Raw genomic sequence first — 18,660 nt, forward strand, 5'->3', positions numbered from 1 at the left:
TTGCTCTAAGCTTACCGTACTTAAATGTAGATACCACTGAGAATCAAGACAGAAAAATGGAGAGAGTTATAAATAAAAAGATTTCATGCAGGAAAGCTAAAATACTAAACTCATGTCTGTGTAGACTCAGAGGATGATTCACTCATTTAATCTAGAAACATTTTCAGACATTAAAGTGAAATAACATATCTGCGTGGGTATGGGGTAACTGGGAGACTAAAGTGATAGAGAAGTTGAAATGTTAAGATACTATATTAAGAGCATATATATTTATGACCAGAGTTGAAAAGAGCTTTAAATATGTCAAAAATTTAAAGACTACATTTTGGGTATGTTTGATAGATTTTCCTACAAACGCTGTGTTTGCCAGGTGGAAGGGGGAATAACCCTATCTCCTAACCCACGCCCTTAGGAGCGAAATACAGCATGATGCCCATACTCCTCCACCCCAGGGGATCCCACTACAGCAGCCAGTATGGGGCTTACCCACCTGCTGCTGGCTCTTGCAGGCTTCAGCAACCCCTCATCACACACCGCAAAGGTAGGTACAGATAATATAACATATGCATGGTAAGACTTGCATATTTAGACAGATTCTTTTTAAAAATAAAGTACTGGAGAAGATATCCAGACGAGACTGGTACCAGGAGTGCATGGTTTTACTCTGGGCTCTGCTCACAGCGTACAGCCACCCCGACTTTCTGCCACGTCAACCAGCTCCACGTGGAGCAGCACCTCATCTGGTGCAAAGCAGCACCACTGTGCAGTGACTTAATGAGAATTTCAGTAATTAACCCCAGCACAGGACTGATGGCTTTCTGCCTGAGGAGAAGCAAACATTTTCCCTGCTGGCCCTGCTTTCCCTGCTGGCCCGTGAAAAGCTTTTGTTAGAAGGGCTGATCTTTTTCTGGTGTGCAGAAGAACAGTTGCGTTATGTTTCCGTTTCTGGAAAGAGCTTCAGTGAGTGCTTGCTGCGCCGAGGAGACAGGCTGGAGCAGGCTGTGGTCCTGCAAGACCCGGTGACGTCCAACAGGACACCGTGACCGCACAGATCCACTGCAAAAGCATCCTTCTGACACGCTGCTGGAGGAAACGAGCTGTCCCCATCAGCAGTGCAGAGCCGCGCTGAGCCAGGCAGTCTGCCCCTTGTAATGAAAACCCAGCATATGTGCAAAGTAATTAACAGCTACCATTTAACTCCAGAAACTAAATGAACAGGGGCAGAGCTGGAGAACATCAGTGCCAAGAAACACCAGACCAGTTCGAACTGGGAGCAGAGCACAGTGCTTCCCGGCTCGCTCTGCACTCAGGTCTGCGCACACAGCCCCGCAGACGGAAATACAGCTCTCCTACCAGCCTAGCAATATTTATTATTTATAACCGTGATAAAGATCATCTATATAGTCCAACAGAGATGGAATCCACCTACGCTGCACACAGCCTGCCCCCAAAGCAACACCCCCATGTATCCTGTACCGACAGACGAAGCACCCAGGCTCAGCGATGTGACTGAGGGCATGCAGCCTGCCAGAGGTGCTGAAAAGCTCTTACAGCTCGCTGTCTCCTACGCTGGTAAACTCCAAAGGCAATCCCGGATGGAGGTAGACAATAAAAACAGTCAGTGTTGCCAGGGATCTTATGCTTAATCAGAGTCATGCTGATTTGTATTGATATGAATGGTAGGATATAAAAAAGCTCGTAAATTTTATTGAGTGAAAGCTTCATCAGATATAAAGAAGCGAGACGGTAATGGGCATGAAACTAATAGAATAAAAGCAGTATGGGGTCATATAAAAATACAGACTGATTTCTCTCCAATAAAAGTGACATTCAGAGTATGATAACCACATTTCCAGTAATTGATTAAAGGCGTTTGATCCCCTCTTCTCTCTCAGATAGGACTCAAGCTTGTAGTTGCAACTATACTGGTGTTAAGAATCAAGAAAGTGGAAAAAACACAGCCTGGTTCTTTTAGTTGACCTGAAAATGCAGTGCTCCTATTCTCATCCTCTGTTGCTGATTCTTTCAGTGCTGCCAAATGTTAAAGAGACACCTTAGAAGCAAAGAGCTCAACAGTTAATGCGGTGCAATTTATAGTTGGAGCTTCACCCATGTAAAATACAGCTGTGTCACAAGCCTCAGCTGCAGGAATTTCTTACAGAAGATGCAGAGGCTACGCTGACTTCCAAAGTTATAACTCAGCAGAAGAGCTGAAGCAATAAGCATATTTTATTATTAGAGGCTGCAGGCTTATTTATTTATCCAGACTGCACCAGGCAGATGCTGGAAAGAAGACGCAACCTTTCCCCCAGGCTCATACACACGGGCAATTACATGTCTGAACACCTCCCTCCCAGAGAGAGCTTGGGCTCTGGCTCTGAAGAATGGCAATTGAACGCCGCAAGAAGCCAGCACAAGCCAAGGAAGGATGCTGTGGGGTACAGGACAGCACCACGATTCTCAGCCTTTTCTGTACCCTGCTCTTTCTCATTCAACCGAGACCCAGTAGCAATCCAGCATTACATTTAATAACGTGATAAGGCTGGCAGTAAGAAGCCCTGAGCTAACAGGATATTAATCTCTCCATCTTTGGAGAGAGGACAAAGCATGAGAGCAAACACGACCCAGAGGGATATATGAGGACTCAGTTTTTTGCATTTGCTTTATGGGAAATTTCCTCTGGGCTTCTGACCCAGATGGAAACCAGTAGAAGCTAAAGGGGTACCAAAGGAATCTTTCAGCTGCAATTGTGCACATACCTGAGCTAAAGTGTTCAGGCAGGGGGTTGGATGATGTTGTTTGTGCCAGGGACCACTTCAATTTACACTGACTGCTACCTCCTTGAATCCAGGAGTGACAAGTGCACGAGGGAAGCAGGGTGGGCAAGCAGTGGGAGCTGCAGGTAGCTGGGGGCCACCTTTGGATTCCCTCAGAGAGCACAAAAACTATAGTCATACAAGGTGGTTTTATTGTATGGTTCAGCTGAACAAACTGCACTTAAGGTTAACAACTTGAGTGCCTCCCCTCTGGAGCAATTGGGGGAGTTGCGGCAGGACCCCACAGAGACAATGAAAGAGCTGGGCAGGAGCAGCTTGCCCCCTAAACAGAAGGCCTGGCTCTGGCCACTTCCCCAACATTAACTGCAGAACTGCCTGCAGCAAGCTGCGCTTTGTTGCATGGCCATTTTCAAAGTCATGAGCGTGCACCATGCAGGCATGACTTGAGCACAGAGAAGGGCTGCCGATTAACATGTCTTTGCAGCACCCCTTTCACTTCTCCAGGACATTTTCCTTGCAGAGTTACTGTCCATTTGCAGTTTCAAAATGGAGGCTGTCACCTGTACAAGTAATGCTGGCCCAATGCGAGTGGTGTCTGCAACCCTCGTCCTAAATGGTACACAGGCTGGGAAATCAAACAGACAAACTGAATTCTTTGTAGGCTCCCTCCAAAGTGTTCCTGCTAATGGTAAGTCCAGCACATCTTTCCAGGCTTCAGATTTTCCCTCCTTCTGCACCTGTGCCCAGCAGATGCTCAGCAGTAGTGTCCATTATCCTTCCTTCTAGTGCCAGCTCCAGGAACCAGGAAATGCCAGCCCCTGGAAACACCATCTTTGACCTATCCAACAATAATGGCAAAAATTGCTGTGATATCTAAGAATCTGTTTGTTTGTTTTTTGGTCTGGTTGTAATTTAAATCTCACGAGCTGCAAGATCACCTGGGGGTTCTAAAATGGCTTCTGTTCAGGTGAGAAAAAGGTTTATTTAGCTTCCCGCAGCTTCTCATAGAGAGTTGGGTAGCATCTGTGAAAGGCAGCCATTTGATTTTGATTAGATTTGCTGAGCAAAGTTGGAATAAAACCAAAACCACTGAGCACAACTGCTGGGGATGCCCATATGTAACACCAAGACACAGGATGCGAGGAGAAGGATCTGGTCTTACAGCAAGACACGGGCGCGTTTACATGTTCACATGAGACCCAGTAAAAAACACTCGCCTCTGGAACAGCATCCACATCGACCACCTGCTGCCACGTCAGGATCTCTCTGTCTTACGACAGCTAAGCCTGTGTCGACACCAGGCTCTGAAGTGGCATCCTATCTCTGCTTCCCTCTTGGTCTCCCCAGGTTTTCCAGTTCTTTCTTCTTTTGTCTATCCTTGTTTGAATATCATGCAGCAAAAAATAATTGCTTGCAATTCCTTTTAAAGATCCACTCGAGGCATTAGTTTTCCATCCTCCTCCATCTCTGTTTTCCCCGTTCTTTCAGTTCATATGCTCCTGTTTCTAACCTGCTCCCACACAGCTTCGGCTCTATCCACCTTCCCCATCCAGGATTTTACATCTCAATCATGTCCTCTCTTAATCTCCTGCCTTCTAATGAATTCAAGCCTAATTTTCTTAACCTCTCCACACAGCTCGAAACCACCGAGACCTTTTATCCTACTAGTTACTCTCTCCCACACCTTTTCTAATTCTTCAATATGCTTTCTGTAATAAGAACAAACCGCTAGAGGCAAAAGCCTCTTTTCTGGCAAGTGGAAAGAGATTTATTAGAAAGAACAGAAGAATGTTAATAGCAGCCCCGTTTCCTGCCTGTGACAGACACAAGCAGACACCCATTTTCAGCCGGTGGAGGTCCTTACGAATCCATCCTGCAGCAGTGACGAAATGGGAGCAGCTGACCTGCGGGGGATTCGGTCTGCTTCCTCACCTACACGCTGCACAGACTGTCTGCAGCTGCTTCTCACCTGTGCAAGAGAACAGCAAGAACCCGACGCCCACCTCAATAAGCATTTCACTCAAAGGAATCTCATCACTTTCGCACGGTGCAGGTCCCTCGTGGGCTGGGGTGCAAAAAGTTCCTTTCAACTGTTTTACCTGTCTGCTTCAATCTTGACCTAGAGAGACAGGGATCAAGCGTTTCGCTCTAAGGGCGTGTCAATCAGCCTCCTCATCTGTTTCCTGGCAGCACAATACCACTGCGAATTTACAAGAGTTCGATCTCCAGAAGGAAGGGATCAGCAGCTTTGCATCCCGCATGCCACCTGTAGAACAGTCTAGAGGTTTGCACTTCCCTAAACCGCCTAAGCAAAACGCAAGTGGACTCTCCTAGTGTACGTACTGGAAGTTCACCACTAATGGGTGAAAAACAAAGCAGTTCACAGATGCTTCTTAAAGACTTTTCCAGACATCTTCAACCTACCAAGTTCAGAGGATAAGAAAGAGACAGAGCGTTTTCCTCCTAGTCTTCGTTAACCCAAGGGAAACATGGTGGTCAGGTAACATACTGCCAGTTGTCATCATATCAGGCCTGTTAATCCACAAAGTGGGAGAAAGAGCTTCAGATGAGCATAGGCAAGTTTGAAAGGCAACATTTACTCACAAGACACAGGCTGGTGACCACTTGTCTAGAGAGTAAAGCAGAGAACACAAACTAACCGTGGTTTAATCGCCACCTCTGTCACCTGCGTGACACTGGGCAAGCCACATCACGCCTTACGCCAGGCTCTGGGCCTCCCTTCCAGTTCTGTAGAATGAGGACAAACTTCCTACAGATTAAAAGAAAAAAAGTGCAGGTCCACGAGGGGATTAGACACTGAGAAATAAGGCAACAAGAAGCATTGGAAGATATACCCAGTGCCAATGAGACTCATCTGAAAAGCGATCTGTTTTTCAACACAACGGGAGCCACGTGAGGAGAGTTTCTCAGCTCTTCTGGAATACAAACAAGGCCTTTGCCGGGCTGTAATAAATTCCACGAACAAAGTGTATTGTCAAACTGTTGTTTACACATCTTCCAATAAAACGGTACAACATCTTTAATCAGGGTTCTTTACTTTTTATTACCAGGATGTTGTTTATGATTGCAGAATGTTCTTCCTATAGCACTTTGATGCATCCATTAGGCTTCTCTGGTAGCCACAGGGAGATGCAAACCCATTAATTCCTTCGTCATCTCAACACTGTTGCCTCAGGGCTTTAGAAAGATAAACAATTCCATTGTCTAGAAACAAGTCTGAAACTTATCTCTGGACAACTCTGACTCTTCCGAATTACCAAAGTGCGTAGGCTCAGCTCCTATTTCCCCATTTCTCCGTAACTTGCAAAAGTCTGAATTAGACCAACGATGATAAACTGTAACCAAACTTAGAACCCAAATCTGGATCTTTTTGCCACTTTTGGTAGAAAGGTTTGGGACAGATTGAAGCTCTATGCAAAACATTTGCAACAGCATCAATCCAAGTTACTGAGTTTTTTTTATTATTATTATTATGACAGGGCAATATTATAAATAGAGAAAATACAATAATTACTTCATGTCATTAGACGATTTTTTTCCCATTCATCCTTACAGCTGCTGCATGTTTAATCTTTGAGCTTCAGTCAGGCCTTCCAAAGATGATGGCTTTTGCCTGGCATTTTTACATTTGCCAATTCAGCCACCGACTGTGCCTTGCTAGAAAATGTCATTCGGTGCAAGGAAAATTGGAGTTAACACAATCTTTTTTTCCACTGAAAAAGATTCAGGTTCTTATTCCCACTTAGAGATAGCAGTACACGGCCTACTGCTCGAACTGGCAGGGCCCTAGGGATTAGAGTGCTTGTCCTGTGTCTATCTGAAAGGTGCAACTGGCTTAAGGGGGAGGAAGGCAGCACCCCAGGTGTGGGAGCTGCTTTCAGAGTCTTCCTCCACTTCTGCTCATAGCTCAGCTAAAAAAGAATTAACCCTTAAGACACAACCCTGTAGGTGGCTTTATTATTGTTGTGGATTTATTTATTTATGTATTTTCGTTTCACCCACCCTTTTAAAATTCTTGGTCTTTCTTCTCTGAACCACGAGCAGTCCCAACTGCGCTCTCTGCAGCTTCTTTTGGTGAAGTCCGCTCCCTGGTAGAACACAAGGACGTGAAATGAAACATTAGGGATTCCTCCCAGCGTAATAGAACCCATTACATTTCATGGGATTTCTACATTTCATTTAGCCTGAAATAAAACAAAAATTGTGCGTCTTTCCTGAGTCTATGGAGTGAAAAACCAAATGTGCCTTTAACAGAGCTGCAAAAATTAGTCTCTTCTTATTAAATCATACTTAACAAATTATAGCAGTGACACAAGTTAATTGCAGAGTTATCTGGAGGATGGTAGAGTTATCATGAGTCACTCTAATTAGGAAGAGAGCATTATTTCTAACAGTTACCAAAGCTATCACGTTGGAAGAAATTCTTACTGTGAAACGATGAGCAGCTTCCTGCTCTGCTCTAGCCACGCGTTGCTTCCCGACCCCAGCTCCACTGCTACCATTAATACCTGCTCGAGAAACACTAAAACGGAGCCTCAGTTGCAGAGGCATTCACTGTGCTATAAAGATGGATGCTGCTCAGACACTTCATGGTGTCAGTAAGCACAGCCTGAAAGGTGGCAGGCAGATACCATCACCGACAGTGAGTGAGCAAAGCATGGCAGAATAAACCACTTAGGGTTTATGAGCAGAGCGAGCAGTTAACCAGAGGCTACACTACAAAGCAACGGGGTCCCATTGTCAGCCACATCCCTCTCACAAATCGTGACGGGACAGAAAATACAGCACATCACGTTTCTGTTATTCCAATGCCCAAGGCCAACTGTATGGGGGCAATGAGAAGAGAAGGGCAGATGTAAAGTAAGTACAGATGTAAAAGAAAACACTTCAGCAGCAAGTCACCAGCTACAAGTAACCAGGGACCTGGTAAAGTCACAGCTGCAGAGAAATGGAGATTGGGGGCCTGGAGGAAGAAGAAAAATGCCAAACAGTCACCAGTGCCTTGAGAGCAAGAGCTAAAAAATTGGGTAAGTAGGAGGGGATGCTGTGATTCATTTAGAGACAGGAAAGGGAAGGAGAACGAACTATAAGCCAAGATTTCCTTTTAACCAAAGGACTGGGATGTTCTGGAGGTTTCTCTGGACTTTCCTGCAAAGGAGGATCAGAAATGCACTGAAGCTCCTACACATTGAGAAGGGGTTGAATAATCGTGATTACTTCACACTACAGAAGAGCAATACGTACCACCCAAGAGTGGCAAGGAGTTTACAGTGCCCCTTCACAGACCTCAAGTACTGGGCTGCAACCATTAGTACATAAAATAATATATATATATATATATATATAGGAAAAAAAAAGTGGAAATATTTTATCAGGTTTAACTGGGCAAACTTCTGGTGTCTGTTCAGCACAGTGCTATGATTTCTTCAGAGCCTCCTGGTGCCTCCCGCCTGCGGTTTCTCTTGGGCAAGGGAGAAGCTGTTTGTTGATAAGAGGCCTACAGCGGTGTGGGGGTGCTAGCAGTCCCTGGAAGATTTAATGCTGCATTTCAGTAACAGCCCACAAAGCACTGGGTAGAACTTCCTCGTTAAGCTGTTTTATGATAAATCAGTGTTAAACTGTAATTGCAATTTGCTTTTCAAGAACACTCATTTCTCAGAAGTCCATAAAAGTTCAGGACGAACATCAGCTAAGCCAGATTTTGCACTTCAGCCCCTTTGTTTTTTGGATTTGAACTATCCCCAATTACTTCCTTATATACCTCTGACATTTAAGAGATCTATAGCCAATGTGTTCTGTGCCTGTTGGCAGGAGCGCAGCATTATTCACAGCACCAGATACCACTTTCTGTAATAACTCAGACTAAGGGGAAGGTGCAAGCAAAGCAGCCTGACCTATCTGCAAAGAAAAAATAATGTGTTTTGCTTTTCTACGGTATAAGGGATTTTTTTTCCCCCCACACATCTGAAAGGGAGCTTTGGGACACAAAGGTCTCATTTTAAGCTCCGTACCCAACAGTATGGGGGGGACAATGTCAGACGCATGAAGAGGAGGAACAAAAACAGTAATAATATTCAGCTCTTTCTACCCAATTCTGTCATTTGCTATCGCAACCAAACACACTTCCCTCTGTGTTTCAAGGATCACATCTCATTAACCTGGGCTTCATGCATGCCTAAGGTAATCAGTGATTTGCAGAGGGTCCGTGCAGCACACAGAAGAGATTTCTGGTTTAAGAAAGGAGGCATTTGGAAGCCTATTGCTCAACCAGACGTGAACAGTCTCTCCCGAGGCTCACGATGTGACGCTGTTCGTGTGCTTCCCCCTTTTCACCATGCAGACGCCCCCAGAACGGTCTCCCAGAGGCGCTGGCTGCAAAAGCGGACCTGGCAGACACATCACCGACCCACTCTGCCAAGAGGGTTTTGTAGATTCCCTGGTAAAAATTACAGATCACCTGCCCTTGTTTCAGGGCTGTCTGTCAACACCCAAATCTTGACATAGCTGCACCAGTGCAGATCTCTGGCACAGCCATCTGGGCCACTTACCCAGCATGAAAACAGGGAGCGCAACCCTGGTGGAAAATTGCAGCTTACAGAAGATAAATGCAGCTACATGGCTAGCTGAAAAATGAGAGCTGGATGGTAGATTCCCATTTCAGAAAAGACTCTCCAGGGATCACTCCTATGGAAAAAAACATCTGCCCTTCGTTTGTATCAAATTCTTGCTGTTCTCGAGTGTCAGAAAAGGGAGCTGCACGCGTTAGTACAACGTATAACTCCTGCACCAGCAGTGTAGTATTGTAGAAATGCAAACATATCCACAATGCACACAAGAACAATAGGATCAAAAAGCGACACTGAAAGAGAAGCTGGTTAATTGGACCTGGGTGGCATTTGCAAAGTGCAGCTAATCACATGCCAGATGATCAATGCAAGGTAAATTTCAGCCCTCTCGTTACTCCATTTGTTATCAGTGACAATTTTCTCATTTAGCTCACTTCGGACAACTGAAGTTACTTTTGCTGCTGTCACCTTACATCTAAGTTGTACTTGGAGATCAGTGCTGTGAACTCACATTTCCAAAATACTACAATCCAATATGCTTCAAACTCTTCTGCCCTTTTTTCACCTTCTCCATTTGTGTTAAAAACTTTGTAGGAAAAGAGTGCACTGATACCTTAAGCTTATGCTCCGAGCAAATCCAGTCAGTCCTTGCTGCAGATATTTGTCATTTAAATATGTGTTCCTCATTTGAAAAGTTTAATTGTAAAACCTTTGCAGCAGTAACCATTTTCAGGATATACACGTGAAAAAAATGGGCTGCTGCTATATTGCAAATAAATTATAGTCAACCTAGTTATCTTTTTCTAGAAAAAAAAACATGATTTCTGTCTTTATTAGCTCCACTTCTTACAAAAGGAACAAACCAATGAATTCTACTTGGAAAAAAAAAAAAGTTTGCTCTTTTGGCCGTGACTTTTGGGTTGCTAGAGAAATAAGTGCTGCAGAAATGATCCATGCAATGCTGAGTATTTTAATGTAATGGGCATCCTCTAATTTGTACTGCAGACAATTTCATCTCTAAGACGTTAAAAGCTAAATTGCATAGTAAGATACCAGAAGCTAGGGGATCGCAGAAGAGTTTAAGATCTGTTTAGGTTTTGTCTACCACAACGGAGCAGTGTTTTTCATTCCCGCTCAATATTTGTCATCCATCAAATCTGCTTAGGAGGTTAGTCCGGCAGCTCGCACCAGCTCCATCTGGTTTCACAGAGCGCCGCATCCCTTGGTGCCTAGTAAAGCCAAGGAAATCGAACGGCGAGCAGTGCGTCGCCTCAAACAGCGCCGAAACACAGCCCGTCATAAGTTACATCCATTTCAGCGTACCCTCTGCAGTGCAACGCGAAGTGGGAGAGAGTGGTTGATGATGCAAGGATTGAAATGATGCATTTGTAGTTCCCCTGTAGCAGCTCAAAGACACTTTTACTTTTACAGGGGAATTATAATCCCCTCGCGTATCAGTCTCAGGGCAGCTCATTGCGAATTCTCTCTTAGCGTTTGGCCCTGTGTTCAGCAGGGCTGCATGCGCCGAGCAGTGGGGAACATGGTGCCAAGGGGTAACGAACAGGCCACACTGTATTTTAATTATGGAGAAGAGAACAAGGCATTCTGACAGATGATGGCAGGCTGCACTGATGGCTTCTTTGATGGAAGCCTGTCTTGGTGAATGAAGTGTCTTTCAGTACAGCAGAAATAATGAGCTCCCTAGTGTAGGCTCAGCTATTTTTAAGGAACCATTTTCTTTCTGCTCCGCAGCTATCAGCCAAACTACACCAATCCTTTCAAACATGGCTTAGGGTAAAAAAGCGTAGCTGGAAATTCACGGCAGTCCAGCCTATCATTATGAATAACAAAACAACCTGCGCCAAGCAGCACTTAACTCAGATTTAAGAATGCCACCATTTGATCAACAAGGCCCTTTGCTGACTGCGCAGCTGCGCAGTCCCAGGCAGCACAGATTTCAAATGCAGACAGGATTCGACCCCTGGCACCACCTTCACTGACAGTCAGACTCACGCAGTACTTTCCCCTGAATGCTGCCGCCCTGAGCCCCTGCCATGGGACACGGCTCCCACTGGGCATTTGCAGCTGAGTCTTTGTGCTTCAGATTTCCCTCTTGCGTTCCCAAGTCCTGTCACTGCAGTTCAGCTCTCAGTCCCAGGTGCAGCCTTCCCACTACTTATCTGAAACTGCCGTTCTCTCCAGGGACCGTCAGGCCATCCTGGCTTTGACTCCTTCAGAAATATTTTACAAGGCAGCTCCCAACAGATCCTGCTTCCCTCTGGCCTTTCTTTAACCCTGCAAAAGGACATCCTTTTAGATGACACACCGCACCATTATATGACAACTACATTTCCCAGATTCCAGCGTTAAGGAGACACCATTCTTGGTTACTTTTAGCTAGGAGGGTTGAGCATTAATTGTCCTAAGGAACAGATTTTTCCATTACTAGCCCCAGTATAACCCAGAGCAAAGGCGATTGTGCTGTACAGTGGGGGAAAACCAACACGCATCAAAGCCAACGTCAGGAAAAACAATACTAAATGAGCAGCAAGTTTATGAGCAGATAGGAGGAGAAATGATTAAGCATTGAAATGAATACTGACCACAATAAAACAGGCTAATATAATGGGTATCACATTCTAATTATGAGAAGGAAATAATTTCTAGTAACACCATAGCTTTAATTAACCACTACAAAGTAAATGTGGTGGTAAATTAAAACAAAAGCAAAAATTGGAAATCAGAAGTAACATTTTCCTGGAGAACTACTAGGAGGCTTTGCGCCTCATTCCACAGACTTCAATGTAACACACTCCCTAAAATTATTCCAGGCCTAATTCTCCTCCGGAATGAATCGGCGTCGTTGCAGTAACTTCAAAAGCAAGAGAAGTACAAACTGAAGACCTGACACTGAAACTTAAGGGGGGGGAAAAAATAGGTCTTCTCTTCTGTCATTAATCTTTCATGAGCCATCCCCAGTTCCGGCAAATTTATTCATTATTTGAAAGTATTTCCCAAACAGTCAGCATGAATCATTTCAAGACTTGGGCAGTTCACTAAAACATCCTTTTCGGCAGCTCGTGAGTCGAGATGTGCAGTTGTGTAACAACACTTCTGCCTCTGCTTTGCCACCTGAAACATGTCAGCAGGGACAAAGACAAGAAGACGAGCAGCTATAGTTCAGGAAATGGAGAACGTTCTTCAGGAAAACCAGACATAAAGAAGAATTTCTGATAACTTGCAAGCATCCTCAAATATCATAAGCAAATTATTCATAAGCATGATTGGTACGGACGTGATGAACACAATTGCAACTTTCGGTCAAAGCTGGAGCCCATTTTCAAAGTCCTGGACCCAATATATAAATGACTCATATAAATCTCATTAGCGTGAATTATAAAAAAGTTAGATTAGATTATAAAACTATTTCTTAATTAACTATAAATCTCTCGCACAATTCTCTACTTCTAAAGTACACTAGTCTAAAAAGAGACAGCCAAACAGCAGGGTAGTTTCTTGAGTTTCTTGAGCGTGACAGCCACTCTCGGACAACCAGCGTCCACCCGCAGGACAACCCTGCAGCCCCCAGGAAGGTGGCACCAGCCAAAGTCTGGAAGCAGAGGAGCAGTTCTGTCCTCTCCTGCTCTTGTCCAGAGACCAGGATGCTGTAAAAGTTCCCAGAATAAACCATGTTCCCCATGAATCAAAACTTGTTCACGTGGTTCAAAAAAAGAAGTAGGTGGCAGCGTACAAGCCCTGCAACTGCCGCTCACCAAAGATGCATTTATTTCTTTCAACCCTTGCCCTCTATAAATTATCCTACAGACCATGCCTTTGAAACTGCTGCTTGGCCTGAATCTTTTTAATAAATCAGCCTAGGGCATCATTCACTGAAATTAATTAAAATTTGGAGAAAGCAATAAATACCCGTAACAGAAGTATTAGGTAGCCTCAGCATTAGGTACTGGCATTCATAACTGCTGCAACTTCAAGAGGAACACTTTCTTTAACCGCAGCCAGTGCTCCTCAGGGACCATGCCAATCTAGCTGCATTTTGAGGTAGGGAAATCAGGAGAATTTCTTTGCTCGTCTATACCGGGTCCAACCTTAATCTGGATGGGAGGAAACTGGCACTTTACTGAGCCAGCCCCTGAGGACAGACTGCTTTGTATGTGCTAGGAAGCTCACCCAAAGGGTTTTGTGTTTCTCGTTAATTCCCCTTCCAAACAAACCTTACAATTTAATCTCACTTTTTACAGGGGAAGGATTTCACAGCACAGAAAGGGCCCCAAGCCCACGTGTAAACCCAGTACTTACCCGAATTCTTTCATTCATTTCAAACCGTTCACCTTCCCCACCATCCAGGTCACTTGCACTTGATGGATCACAATCCACGCTGTGGGCAGAACGGGATTTACCTTCAGTACAACAGCAAGTCGAGCGTGTCAGAGAACAGCCACAGGACGCTGAGCGGTATTGACGGCTGAAGTCTCCGCGCCTGTCATTTCAGACACCGCAGAGTTTGCAGCGCCTGACAGCCGGAGAATAACAACCGACTGCACATGTCCTGGTGCTGCAGGGGAGAGCCGTCCACAAATCAGCCCAGCCTGTCTCAAATTAGAGTGGGCTGACTCCTTCTCTATGATCTTGAGCACAACATAAAGAGGTTGGGCTGTACATCCTGAAACAGAACTGGAAGTAAATATGAGATGGGTTCCCAGAGGACTGAGCAGCTTAGACGTTCAGACATGGTACTTCTCTGACTGCTGCTTCCAAACGGGGCCGGGGGGCTGAGTTAAGATAAAAGTTGTTTCTTCAGTATCCAAAGATCCCTTGATTGATCTTAAAGAGCCTGATCCGAAGCCACCTCCCTGAAAGCCAGAGACTGCCAAGTATTCAAGCAGGGTACACCACTCCAGAGCACCTGGGTGCGGGACTTCCCAGGAGGGTGCGAGGAGGAGGGAGCAGCTGCATTTATTGCAGAAAGGTATTGGAGAAAATAAAAATAACAGCGACAGAGGTAAAGTGTGCCACGGAACTTTCTAGCCTGATTTCTCAAGATGTTTTACAAACATTGTACCTAGTTTTGTGTGAGTCCTTAAGGCAAAGATGAGAATGAAATGGCAGCATCCCTGAGCTCATCCAGTCATGCTCACAACATATGTGGCAGTGTCACTGCTAACGGCCAGACTTGAGGGCTCTGACAAACAAATGTTAGCACACATGGCGTCCCCCTGATGGATTTTCAGTGGAGAAATATGGTCCTAACACCCAGTTTAGGATCAGGCATCCCTGGCATCCAGCTGTCAGGAAGCTGAGACAAAAAAACCTTGTGTGAAATGAAATTGTCCCCAGTTCAGTCTTCAGAAGTGCTTCCAAACTTCCACTTTGTCAAAGTAAACTGGTTCCGTGTGCGATAGCACAGTTTCATCGTTATAAAGTTGGAAGTAAGGAGACAAAAATAAAAGCTACACCGTAAACCATATCAAAGAGGGAAAACTGTGCTTTGTGAAAGAAGATTTTTGATGTTAAAACATGTTTTTAGGTGAACAGCTGCATTAATTGGATGCATGATTAACAGAGGAGCTTATGCTCCAGCTGGTCAGTGGGAACACCAGGGGAAGAGGGTGTCATTAGGTATCAATGTTATCAGCTGATATATATACATTCCAGGTCCTGGCAAAGGAATCTTAATGTACCATAGGATATGAAAACAAATTAAGAAAGACTTAACTAAAATCCAACTAAATCCTTCAACTAAAATCCAGCAACATCCTCTGCGATGAGGAACAGCCATGCTCAGCCTTCTGCCTGTCACTAGCCAAAGATCCCCATGACCCACAGCTACAGCATCAAGGAAACCACGGAAGGATTTTTTAAGGTAATGCTGCTACTTTTTAAGCTGTGCAACATGCTGAGGAGGAAGCAGGTCACCTTAGCTATATCCCCTTGAAGGGAGGCAATTCTGCTGCTGGCAATTGTAGGCTTCTACATCTGCGTACGTATTGCTAAGACAGCTATAATGCAGATGCCAAAACGCCATTTGTTTGGAGCAGTCATACTATAAAATTTGCTTCTTTGATGGGAAAGCAAGTCAAACCCTGGCTACATGCGATATAGCTTGAAGACTTTCTCCGGTTACTGCTGGCCCATGCATGCTGTTCCTTACCATCATTTAACACTGGCTGCTAACAGCACTCATTCCTACCGCTGTGCAAGTTTCAAGGCAAAAATTTTATAAAGCCCATTAATTTTATTTTTTTTTTTCTTTTCTTATTTATACTAAGCTCATCCTGGTTCCTACCGTGCCCATGGAACCGTTCCTTTAAAACTCAGATCTGCAGGTGTAATTCCAGTGGAGCTTTCTCAATAAACATTGACTTCCTTCTACAAGCTTCTAAACTGGGCAATGGGATTTATCACTATTTTCTGCCCCAAATACACATATACACATAAACACACACACATATATATATATCCATGTTACTTTTCAAAAGCTTCAGCTGACCCTAGCTCCACTCCTGTCTTCCTGAGCTGAGTCCTTTAAGAGTTATTGATTGTGCCTATAGATCTGGCACATGACCAAATTTCTTCTTTACGGTGTTAAATTCTGCCCAGCTGCTAACCCCTCTTTCCACATATGCATAAATAAATAAGCTGCTGAGAGCATTTTCAATCTGTTATCACTATATCAGGTGTTCCACATGCAGAAAGCCAGAGCAGCTACTTCTCACACTCCTTTATTTAATGTCTCAATGCCAACCAGTACCTAATGGAGGCAATGATTGAATACTGACATGCATATTTTTTCCAACCCAGTTCTCCTCTGGCAATAATGCCTGACCAAGATTGATGAGTCTAATACCAAAGCAGGCGGTTTGTTTGTTTCTTCTATATGCTTCATTTTTCAAATAGCCTCAGATTCCCCCTCCCTATCCCAAAGAAAAAAGGGAATGGAAAATTGAGATGACTACCAAGATACCTATATGCGTTCAGTTGTTGTTTCCTCGGGCTACCAAACCACAAAGGTCAGATTCACTAGAGCACTAACGTGGTCTATTCTAGCATAATTCAACTGTTTTTACATCAGTATAAAACCGGCCTGTCACAGTGACACATGCAGCTCCCTTGGTGAGGGCTTCGGTTACTGGGGTGGAACAAAACCTGAGCAGGTCTGATCGGATCACAGCAGCCGCGTTTCACACATACTTATGAAGTGCCCACACAAAATTCAAGGCAGATCTCGAGAATAAAAGAAGAGTGTCAGCAGCACAAACAAAAAGGACAAAATAGACTCAACAGGAAAGGCACTGTTTTCCCCTTTACACTGTCTGTAGGAGTCTGTCTGCAGCAGATCCCAAGGACATCTGAGAACAGCAAGAAAACATTGACACGCAAAGCTGAGCTAGGAGCCATTTTACAGCAGGGAGCAAGACCACAGTGTATGTGACTCAAAAATAAGACACTTAAAGTTTGCCTTGCCTAAGGAGAATCCACTGGGAGGCAAGGTACACTGCTGTATGCTACAGATGGCAATTACCTAGAAAAAGAACAGGGGAAATGGAAGAAAGCTCTAAAATAGGAACTTGATGATACATTTTGCTCTCTGAGGAGAAACCTGGCAATGCTGTATTTGTAGATCAACTCTCCTGTGTTTTTATCAAGAGCGGTTAGGACCTAGCCTACTGCTTAGTTTTGTAGTATCACTTAAATTTATATACGCTTTTTCACAAAGAAATCATCTCTGTTCTGGGGTTCATTTCATAAAAGAAGACACTAATCTTGATTGTTTACTGGTGTATCTGACCCACGTGATGCTCAGTGCTCGATGCTCAAGGGCTGGACAGAGGAATACATCTACTGTTCCTGAAACCTACCTGCATGAGAAGCTGCTTTCATGTCCCACTGGTCTGACAACAGGGACTCTATGATGACATAAACCGAATAAAAACAAAACAGGGGGCTGTCTTCTGAGAGCCTCTGAATGTTGTGCAGAAAACACACACAGGCTCAGAAAACAGCTGCCTCTTTCTCAGCTCCAGTCAGGATGCACCAACATTACAAATAACACACGAATGATACACACGGAGGCAGATTTTCTTGTGAGCTGGAAGCAGAAATAGCTTCTCTTTAAAACTGCCTGAATCCCATTTATGAGACCTTAGAAAGCAGCAGCACTTAAACTTCAGAGCCAAAGACAAAGGAAAATTGTAGAGATGAGTCCCCAGAGGCATCTCTGTTCATCCTTAGCCTTAGAACTTCCTGCTAGTCTATTACACTGCTCCTAATTTGAAGCAACGTATGATATATAGAAAAGGTTAAATAGGACTGATCAGCAGCATAAAGTGCATTTTACACTTAATTAAGTAGGGGCAAAGAGAAGCTAGCAGTTCTGTTATATGGTACATCTATACTATAGCAATCTTGCAAATTCTCTCTTGAATGATGCATCACCTTTCTTACACATCTGACAAAGCTCACAAAACACCACCACAGCACGCATCTTCAAATCAAGAAGCAAAAGGGCTCAATTTACCATACACACATTCAAGGATAAAGAATCTCTACAACAGAGATATTAAGGAACATGACCCATTTAGCTGGTAGTTACAGGCATAGTTTTGTGCCCCCAAAACCCTTTGAGCTCTCACTTTCTTTTTAAAATAAGTATAAGGAGCAAAACTCAAAATGCTGCTCTGTCCACCAAAATTACCAGTAATTGCCTTAAGTCTTAGAGATGTCACAGCAGATGTCACAGCTTTCATTACAAAATAAGACTTTTTCCGTCAAAAAAAAAAGTTTCATATTTAAAAACACCTGCAAGATATGGGAAATACAATACAATTTTCAAGATCCTGGATCTTTGATCCTGAGAGATGTTTCACTATTAACTTGATAAAATAACTTCTGATGCATTCAAATCCATCCCCAATTGGTTCCACGGACTTACTCTCCGCAGCGTATGGCAGGTGCTGATATGTCATTGGGAACTGTAATTCACATTATAACCAGCTTCTCTGAGGTCCTTTGAAGTGATGTTACTATTCTTGGGATATTTTCTAAAAGCTCTTGCAAAATGATCCATATCCTCAACTGCAGCTAAACAATAATTGATTTTTCTGTTCTTTCTAAGCACTGTCCCATTGCCAACATATATTTCACATTTAAGTTCCTGGAGCATTTTGTTGCCTCTCCAGCTTAATCTCTCCTTTCCATAAACTTACTTTATGAGCCTCCCCATCTGTTTCCATGAGATGTGTGTACACGTGCTGTACGCGCATCTCTCTCTATAGCTA

The 18,660-nt window shown here is 44.0% G+C and overlaps 1 protein-coding gene across 4 annotated transcripts in view; it reads right to left on the minus strand.

The window, feature by feature from the left end:
- Positions 1 to 18,660, minus strand: part of GALNT9 (polypeptide N-acetylgalactosaminyltransferase 9) — a 301,612-nt gene that overhangs the window by 236,216 nt on the left and 46,736 nt on the right. Inside the window, exon 1 of one of the 4 annotated variants that reach the window (XM_083804015.1) lies at positions 6,801 to 6,887. The exons of the other annotated variants lie outside the window; for them this stretch is intronic. The gene's annotated coding sequence lies outside the window, so the exon portion shown is untranslated. Of the gene's footprint in view, positions 1 to 6,800; positions 6,888 to 18,660 lie in introns of those variants that run through there. 4 annotated transcript variants of the gene reach the window in all.

This window comes from Anser anser, assembly GCF_964211835.1.
Source record: "Anser anser genome assembly, chromosome: 18".
Taxonomy (NCBI): Eukaryota; Metazoa; Chordata; class Aves; order Anseriformes; family Anatidae; genus Anser; species Anser anser.